The sequence below is a fragment of the Orbicella franksi genome, chromosome 2, assembly GCF_964199315.1.
Source record: "Orbicella franksi chromosome 2, jaOrbFran1.1, whole genome shotgun sequence".
Taxonomy (NCBI): Eukaryota; Metazoa; Cnidaria; class Anthozoa; order Scleractinia; family Merulinidae; genus Orbicella; species Orbicella franksi.
In genome coordinates, this window is record NC_138146.1 from 29742787 (window position 1) to 29753567 (window position 10781).

Consider the following 10781-nt stretch of genomic DNA (forward strand, 5'->3'; position numbering starts at 1 on the left):
GTGAAGTCCTTAAAAAATGGAACCCCAGTATTTCCCAAGCTTTCTTCCGATTCTACATTGCATTGTTATACCATGAAAATAGCATGAATTTACATTTAAAGTGCACCTAACCCCAAAATTTTTTTTTCGCTAAAATGAATCTAAATGTTATTTGAAATACTTCTGCGAAAAAAATTTTGGATTCGGTTAAATCCTCGATTTTCTGTGCCCCGACGAAATCTCGAAAATAGCCGCAAAACACCGCCATTTTTGTTTCACGACTGAGTTTGAGGAGAATGGGTCCAGCGGCTGTTGTGACGTCTACCCAGGAAGGTCGAATATCTCACGTCCTCTCATTTCCTTCAGGATGGTGCAATACAGATTCGAAAAGTGCGCAGAAATGCCCTCCAGAAGTGCTATCGGCTGTTGTAGCAATATCCCAGATCTAAAAAAAGATATCCTGTACAATTTACTGGCGATGATCGGTCAATGGAACAGTAAAGACATAAACGATGGTTGATTTTGTCGAACCGAAACAAGCGAACTGAGTCTGTGAGAATCATTGGAGAACTCTCACTGGAATTTTTTTCTGTTCCTATACAACTAATACTTCAGGAAAACAATGTAGAAGATGTTTCTAGCAGTTCTAGCATCGATATGACTGGCTTCTTAAACCCCAACTAGTTGACGCTGCTCTTTTCCTGGAATTACCTTTCTATATTAAATTACCTGTAAGTTTGCTTTTACTCAAGCGATTTCGTATTTAATTTAGTCATACCAATTGATATCGCTTATAGATAATCTCTATATTTCTTCCCTCATACTTCTCGAGGTGTTGATTAACATTGATACTGGTACCGAGCTCGAGATTTCTATCGCGTGATAGTTGACAAGGGCGCAGTCCGAATCAACAAATAGTATACAAGGGCCATAGTAAATACAGCCAATCAGAATAAAGGAAAGGCGTTATTTACCCGACGGTACTACACCCAACCTTCCCATCGAGCGCTGCGCGTATGTTCGATTGATTGTGTTGGCCACATCCCACGCAATGGCATACAATGAGAAACGTTTTCTCGTGTTACGCCATGGTATATATAAACAACAGCCTCCATTTGGCGCGAAAATATCCACGGATATTTGTCCGCGGACATTATAAACTGTTCCGAGTTCCTAGGGCGTAGCTAAATGGAGGCTATTGCGTTTATTATCCTTCAAATATTTTTTGCAACATGCACATATTTCTGGAGATCAATTTCTCTCTCCGTCTCCCTCCATTCTCGTAGCTGTTGATAGTTTCTTGATTAATCAAAACTATTACAAAATACTCGAACGTGATTGGCTATCAGCAGCCCGATTTGCGCATTAATAATATACATGAAAAAATTACTCGATTCTAATTTGCTGAGAGTAGTGCAGTTCAAGTGTAACACCAGTGCAAAAAGTGTAACACCGGAGCAAAAAGTGTAACACCAGTACAAATTACACATCGTAATTCTCGATTATGATTGGCTGAAAAACAATAAGAAATTTTCGAAGCCAAGATATTACGTAAAATGATGAGGAAATTTTGTATGGAAACTTTGAAAGAATTTTCTCGAATGAGAAAAAATGGCTTCAACAAAGGTCTTCCGGTACTTCCTCCACGCAAATTTTTTCATGTTTATATTATTAATAAGTAATCATACGGTTTTTCTCGTTCATTTTGGAATTGATTTGCACGCATCCACGTAACTACACTTTCAATGTGATTGGTTGATTTAAACTACAACTTTGTCCAACTGTCCAATAAAAAAACTGTCCGATAACAACTTGGCAAGTGGAAAATAGGAGTTTTTTAAACCAATCACAATCGAGGAAATTGTAATTTTTATGATTACTATTACTTATCATAACAATTACAATTTCCTCAAATGTGATTGGTGCATAAACTGGTGTATTTTGCTCTAATTAATCTACAAAGTTGTAATCGGACAGTTGGGTGTAATCGGACACCTGTAATCGGGCAGTTGCACGAGCCAATCAGTTTAAGTCCTCTCCACTAAATCCACAAATCACAACATTGATTACAGTCACTATGGTAACCAATTAAAGAGACTGAATTTGTAAAATTGTGAAGGTTTAGGCCCGGTTCAAACGTCGAACTTTACATGTGCCGGACCTAATAGCCCCAATTAAGTACATGACGAGATCGACGTTTGAATCAATTAAGTTTGACAGATGTTATTTGGGTCGACCCGGGAATTAAGTTCGACATGGCCAGTCGGTCAGTTCGACTACGGAGCGACTCCGATTCAAACGTCGAACTTTTCATGTATCGAACCTATAATGCATACATTACAAATACATTAAATGAATGAAGTTTTACCCCGAGATCTACACGTTTCCTATTTTTGTCATGCGCACACACCTTGTTTTGATCATTTGGAACAAAATAGCGGGAAGAGCGGGACGATATGTGTTCTTATTGCTTCAAGAGCACGAATTGATACTTGCCTAATTTGCATAAACCACTTCTGCATGCAGTGTTCCGTATTTGAAAACGATGAGACTGTAGCGGGTTGGAAAGCAGTATGGTAAGCCGTTTGTAGCAAAATTCAATCCTTGCAATATATGTTTAACCCTTTAAATAACGGTTTTATTTAAACATGTAAAAAGGCATTCAATCCAATGGCAAATAAAATTTTTGGTTCAATTCAATCTTTTAATTTTAAATTTCATGATTTAATCCAATACCTGGAATATTGGTTCAATCCAATACCTGGAATATTGATTCACTCCAACACCTGGAATATTGATTCAGTCCAATACCTGGAATATTGATTCAATCCAATACCTGGAATATTGATTCAATCCAATACCTGAAATATTGATTCAATCCAATTCCTCGAATATTGATTCAATCCAATACCTCGAATATTGATGCAATCTTCCTGGGCCGAGCGCGGCCAACTGGAACGAGAGTAACTGAGCACTAGAGAGCACTGAAAACATGGCGGGCGAAGGAGAACTAGATCTAGAAGTCGAGTTTCCTAAGTTTCTTGCAGACTTCTTGGATAAAACGGAAATAATTTTTGAGAATTTTGACTCAGAAGTTGCAGAAGCGCTCGCCGAAGTTCTTGATCAAACCATTAGTCTGCTTGGGTAAATGAGGCATTGCTACAACCGAGACACAAGTGACAAGGAAAATTTAGATTCCATTGCTGTCGCTTTTGTACATGTGCTCAGTGTGTCGCGTCGCAGAGCTATTACTCCGTCAATTTTTACTGCGGAATCCATTACGATAGAAAGCGAAAAAAGAGGAAATCATGGAAGACCATTTCTTAAAATTCCTGTTGAGGTGCTTGAGAAACTTTGAGGACTAGGATTCATCTGGACAACGATAACAGAAATGATTGGAGTTTCGAGATGGACAATTCACAGAAGAGTGACAGACGGTATGGCTTAGAAGATATGAGGGGTTTCGACAGCTTACCTGATAAGGAACCGAAGTCAGTCAAGAGTACATTTCTAACCATGGGAGTGCTACTGGATATAACTTCATTGCAGGTTTCTTTAGTCCACTGGGTTACGGGTTCAACGGAGAAGAATAAGAGAAAGGTTAGCAAAATTAGATTTCCAAAATACTGTCTTGAGATGGGGTGCGTAAATTCGCTTTGGCATCTGGATGGACATCACTCTCTGATCCGATGGAAAATGTTAATTCACGGCTGTATAGACGGATTTTCTCGAATTTCTTGAATTGTTTCTGGATGCCGTTAAGAGAGACGGAGAATTTTGGCCTTTGAGAGTACGAGTATATCATGGTGTTGAAAACGTTGGTGTGTGCGATACAATGGTGCAGGTTAGAAGAGAGGAGAGGGGCAGCTTCACTGCAGGGCCATCAACACAACCAACGAATTGAAAGATTGTGGAGGGATGTTTTCCGTTGTGCTTCCCACTTGTACTTTTACACTTTTTATAGTATGGAATTGTCAGGCATCCTGGACACTGATAATTCAGTGCATCTTTTCTCCTTAAACTTAGTTTTTCAACCAAGGATAAACCGAGCTCTTTGCCAGTTCACTGAAGCTTTCAACAACCAAAATGTAAGAACAGAAAAAAAAACTAGTTGCCATACCAAATGTGGCTTATCATATGATGCAGCCTGAAAACCCCCTTTCAAATGGAAAGTCATATGATTTTGAATACTATGGTGATGATCCTGAGGTCCAACTCCATTGGACAGTGATAACAATGTTGTAGTTGAAGAAACTGACCTGGGACAACATGATTCAGTGCAGTCATTTGTATTGGAAAGGCCTGATCCCTTAAGAGAATCAAGTCAAATGGGAGTACACATCTTCCAAGAGGCTCTAGAACCTGTGACAGTTAAACTTGGGCAACTGACAATTGCATAATACTACATGTGTGTGGGCTGGGTAAAGGAGATTATGGCCCCACTAAACTGAGTATTTTTGCAACTCAATTCACAACAGAAAACCTCACCCTGTATCAAGTAAATTATTTTCTCATCTTTCTTTTCATTGATATGCAAAATCTGAAACTGCTTGAATTACAGAATGCCTAACGTCTAGCAACACAGCTAAACTGAAGAGAAATCAGGGCATTTTATAACTGCCATGTGCACTGCTCTGCCTTGTAGATTTTTCAGGTGTTTATCAAAACAGATGTTAAAATGTTGGAAGGTTAATTTGTTATCTTATTTTCAAAAGTACCCGGGACACAAGACTAACTTCTTGGTGCAATGGCGTAATGGCTACTAACAGGTCTCATGTCACTAGCCAAAACTAACTTTGCACCAGCCAGCCTTTTTAATACACAGTTTCACTGACTTTTTTATAAGAGTGGTCAATCTTGGACATTTCTTGTTGCATCTAAAATGTTAATAATAATCACTAAGGAAATTTCGCTCCCACAAACACGAATCCTGCTTTTCTTGAATATGCTTATGTTCAATCTCTGATGTACTTCTATCAGTGTTACCATTTTCTTTTATCTCCGTTTAATAGTTAAATATTTATATGCTTATTGAGGCAATTATTTCCATGAAATCCACTCATAGTTTCCCTGTTTTCATTAGGCGCTGGATTTGGAATCTGGAGGTCCCTGGTTCAAATTCTCCACCCTACCGCTATCTGGATTTGTTTCTTATTCGTTTATGTTATATTTGAGATATTTATTTACTTATTTACAGTGTCCCCAATTAGCACGTTTAAAAGTGCTAAATACATTTGACACTTAAATAAAGTTATTATTATTATTATTATTATTATTATTATTATTATATCTTTCTATTCTCTTTAGTTTTACTTTGTCAGAATAATTCTCAATTTTGTTTTCATCCAGTAGACCAGTACTCCATTCCATCATGATTGTCACAATGGCTAGTGAAAGTGCAAAATCTACTATTCAAAACTGAAATGTGTGGCTAGTTGGCAGTAGTGTTAGCCTTGAGCCCTGGGTACCCGATAATATTCACAACAAATTGGTGCAATGTTTGTCATAGAATATCAAGAAAAACATCGTTTTTAGGAAAGAAGTACCACATGTGGATTAAATAATGCAAAACATGAGACAACAACATTGAAAAACTTAAAACACATCCCAATGTTCAATGATTGCTGTCTTGTAAAATGTAAAGGTTCTTATTTCAAAAATAACATAAAGCCAGGTTTACACAAGCAGTTTTTGTGAGAAAAATGTTTGACTGTGTACAGAGCACAGCAAAAATTTTGTTTACAGTTCAAAGTTTAGTGTGCCAGTAATGATTGGACAGCAGAAATATGCACAATACCAAAGACCAATGTGGTAGCACAATTTGCCACAGTTTATGTTATTTGCCACAAAAAGCTAGCACACACAGCTTTTAATAAACACATATGTTTGTCACATAAAAATTGGTTAACTTACATCTACAAAAGTGACAGTAATGGAATCTAAATTTTCCTTGTCCCTTGTGTCTCGGTTGTAGCAATGCCTCAATTACCTAAGCAGACTAATGGTTTGACCAAGAACTTCGGCGTGGGCTTCTGCAACTTCTGAGTCAAAATTCTCAAATATTATTTCTGTTTTATCCAAGACGTCTGCAAGAAACTTAGGAAACTCAACTTCTAAATCTAGTTCTCCTTCGCCCGCCATGTTTTCAGTGCTCTCTAGTGCTCAGTTACTCTCGTTCCTGTTGGCCGCGCTCGGCCCAGGAAGATTGCATCAATATTCGAGGTGGATTGCATCAATATTCGAGGTATTGCATTGAATCAATATTCGAGGTATTGAATTGCATCAATATTCGAGGTATTGGATTGCATCAATATTCGAGGTATTGCATTGAATCAATATTCGAGGAATTGGATTGAATCAGTATTTCAGGTATTGGATTGAATCAATATTCCAGGTATTGGATTAAATCAATATTCCAGGTATTGGATTGAATCAATATTTCAGGTGTTGGATTGAATCAATATTCCAGGTATTGGACTGAATCAATATTCCAGGTATTGGATTGAATCATGAAAATTAAAAGATTCAATTGAACCAAAAATTTTATTTGCCATTGGATCGAATGCCTTTTTATATGTTTAAATAAAACCATTATTTAAAGGATTAAACATATATTGCAAGGATTGAATTTTGCTACAAACGGCCTGCCATAGAGCAGCCAGTTCGGTGGCGTACTGCGAGTCATGCTTTTGAGAGGAAATGACAAAACAAATGAATCTTGAAGAAACCGACGACAGGAACGAACTGGACGAGGAATTGCGATGTTCCTTTGGGAATAAGCGATAATATCAGGCAAACCAAATTCAAAAATCGTCTTCGGTTGTTTAATGCTGATTGCATCTGAGTCGCCTTCTTCGACTAGTTCTACCCTCCTTTATCGCACTTGCAAGAAAAGCAAGCTCTTCATTTTCACAATTTGTCTTTCCCACATTTTCCCGCCATTTTGGTCAGCAATAACCGTCGTTTGCAGTAGTGTCTCTTTTATTTTTGCAATTAAGTTCGATTACATTAGGTTCGTTTGAATCAACTGCCGAACTTAATTATTTGGGTCGACCCAAATTGGTATTAGGTTCGGCACATGTAAAGTTCGATGTTTGAACCGGGCCTTAGTTTCCAGTGACTGTTTTGAAAGAAACTTAACAGCCATTTTGCAAGCTTTTCCCGTATTCTTAATTATGATATTTAAAAATGACCATTAAAAGCTATTTTTTAAATTGTGGGAAATCGTACTGGTTATGATTAATTGGTAACAGGACATTGTGTCGTCCAATTCAGTCTGTAATCACACTCGTGATTAACAAATCGGACTCCCGCTTGGTATTTTTATTTTTATTCATCGATTATTTTTGTCTCTTAATCATATGCACTGAGACCTTCACACGTACATTCACTATATAACGAACTCGCATAACGTATCTTATTTGAATTTGAGAGTGATGGCATGGAGCCGTCGAAACGTCATTCTTCTTTCCAATTACTTAAATTGGAAAATTTACTGCGATGATCATTCCTCACTTTCATAATAATTCTTGGTACATTTCTTTGCCGTCCGTCCTCTAGTCTGGAGAACGATAACTACGACGGCTAATTCTTTAAATTTCTATTTCAAACTTATCGCTGTGTTCCAGACTTAGTTTTGTGATAGTTTTAGTTTTGACAGTGATAAACAAAGTAAATGACTTTAGAGCTGGTAGTATGGTGTCTCCGACACGCGCGTGCAGGTAAACAAACACACCTGTTTGTTTCCTCGATCTGCCCAAACAAAATGGCGAAGAGTTTTAAAACGTCAAAAACATGCTCAACAGATGGTATGTACAATGAGTAGGGTCTAACGCGGGCAACGAGTATGACATAGCAGCGTTTACCATAAAGATGATCAATATTTACTGAAGCTTAACTTAGGGCGACACACGTTTCAAGCTACGGTGCATCATAACAATTCAAAACTTATTTCATGAAATCAACACTTTGTGGACCGTTTACATATACCTTACCAATAAGCTTACTTGTGTCTTTAACACTTAGAGGTAAATTAGAGGTAAAACTAAGAGCCAACGCATTGTTTGTTTCGTGGCGGCCATTTTGAACCCCACAGCAGCAAGAATAGGCACCAGGACGGGAAGAACTAGGACGGCTACCGGAAGTAAATTTACTCCACGGGGCATGCGCACGAGAACTCTCCACTAATCTCTCTGCCGTCCTCGTTTCGTCGAGGACGTCATTTCGCCCGACTAGCCGTCGCATCGAAAACGTGAGTATTTTGCGCTTGTTTTGCCCCGATAAATGTTCTTATTATGGAGTCCTTGATTGTGAATACTTGTTATTTATTCCCTTACAGTAAATTACAGTAATCTTTGATACTACTCACTTGACCGACTCCTAGTGCGCATGACTGTAACGCAATATAGTGACACTACATCTCTCCTTTCCTCTGAATAATGAGCTAGGTAAAGCTTAAAAACGAAACTCAACATGTTGCTTCCTAAATCTGTCAGTCCTGTTCATGTTCATACAAGTTATTTCCTTTAAGCAATTAACCTAAGCAATGTCCAAGTAACGCAGTCTGAAAAGTTCAGATAATGTTCACGCAATAATGTTCTTTTTTCACTAAACCATTGATTTGAGCAATGTTTAAGTAACATAGTCGTTGAAATGATCAGGTACTCGTCTTGCTCTTTCTGATCTGCGAAGTGGGGGTAATTCAACTGGTGTAACTGTAGGCGGTTCAACTGATGCATTTCCAGGTGGTGCTACTGGTGCGTTTCTAGGTGATTCAACTGGTGTAACTGTAGGTGGTTCAACTGTCTCAATTGGTTCAACTGCTTCTGCTGCATCAATGAAGGGTGTAGACTGTTCTTCCTCGGGATGTACAGGTATGTTAGAAGGCAGCTTTTTAAAGAATGACGCATTTCTTGTTACGGTGTGTTCTGCATTTTGGGCTGTAATCATGCTTCCTTTCTTGTCTGTGATCTCAAATGGCTCAGGCTTGAATGGTGTAAACATCTTGTTCTGTTTTGGTTGCTTTATCAATACTTTGTCACCAACATTCAGGTCTGTGTTTTTGGCATTGTTGCACTTGTCTGCATACTCTTTCATCTTCTCCTTTCTCTTAGCATCAGCTCGTCTGATCTCTGGGGATGCCTGATCAAACTGCACCAGAGGTAATGTGGACTTGAGTTTTCGTCCACTCAGCAACTCCGAAGGAGACTTCCCTGTGGTGCTATGAGGGGTGGCCCTGTACTGTCGAAGGAAGGTGAACAACTCTTGTTTCCAGTTCTTGCCTTGAACGACAGCTGTCCTAATTGCTTTCTCCAGTGTCTTCATCAGCCTCTCCGCCTCTCCATTTGCTCTGGGCCATTCAGGAGTTATTCTGCGATGTGTGAAACCAAGTTGAGTGGCAAACATCTGAAAACTTTCCCTATTGAATGGTGGACCATTGTCTGTTCTTACTATCTCGGGGATCCGTTGCCTGGCAAAGATGCTGTCAAGGTGAGGAATCACTGCCTTTGCTGATGTTGACCTCAAGATTTCAACTTCTGGATACCGACTGAAGTCGTCAGTCACGACGAGCAATTAATCTCCACTTGGAAAGGGGCCACAGAAATCTATGGAGAGCTCTTGCCATGGGCCTAGTGGTAGGGGGGACATTTGCAGAGGTTCGCATACTGGCTTTGGATCATGGTTCGCAGCTTGGCACGGTAGGCACCCTTTGACAACTTCTTCGACCATTCTGTCTATCCCTGGAAACCAGACTGAATCTCGCAAAAGACGCTTGGTTTTGACAATTCCTTGGTGTCCACTGTGAGCTAGCATAATCATTCGATCTCGTAGCTTCTCGGTAACTATTATGCGGGTCCCTCTCAGAATTACGCCATTTGATACTGACAACTCCTGCTTGATCTGCTGGTACTGACTGACATCTCTTCCAGCCTCGTGCCACTTTTGAGTTGCTATCACTCTTGCTAGACTCTGCAATGTTTCATCAGCTGCTGTCGCATCTTTTACTTCTTGAAGCGTAACGGCATGGGGCACAGCATTATTGGTGAGAAAGTTAATATAGGCATCAACTCTTGATAAATGGTTGGAAGCCTGCGATTGTGTGGGATCCGGACGGCGACTCATGTAATCAGCTGGATTGTTTGCTCCTGGCTTGTAAACAACTTTGGTTTTGTACGGCTGTAGGCATAGCTGTAGCCTCTCAACTCGCGCAGTTGCTTTGCAAGTGGGGTTGTTGAAGATTGTTTCTAACGGCTTGGGGTCTGTGATAACTTGGAAGGATGACCCATAGAGGTATAGGTGGAAGTGCTCAATTCCCCAGACCACTGCAAGAGCCTCTCTTTCGGTTTGGCTGTAACGGCTTTCCCAATCCGTGAGTGAGCGGCTGGCATACGCTACAATGTTTGTTCCTCCATCTGCTGTTACTTGCGTGAGAATTCCTCCCAGGCCGACTGGGCTGGCATCAACAATCAGCTCCGTTTTGAGTGAGGGGTTGAAGTATTTGATGATTTCTGGAGTCGCCATGCTGGCTTTGAGGCAGTAGAATGCCTGTTGTTGTTCTGGTCCCGACACCCACTTAGCATTTTGATGCGTGAGTTGACGGATTGGAGCAGAGATGCATGCAAAGTTCTTTATGAAACGTGCGAGGTATTGTGCCAAACCGAAGAAGCTGCGTGCCTCAGTTGCATTCTTTGGGGGACTGGCATTAATGAGGGATGCAACCTTCTTATCATCTGCACTGATGCCATCTGCAGAGAAGTGATGACCAAAGAAGTCAATGGATGATTGGTTGAACAGACACTTGG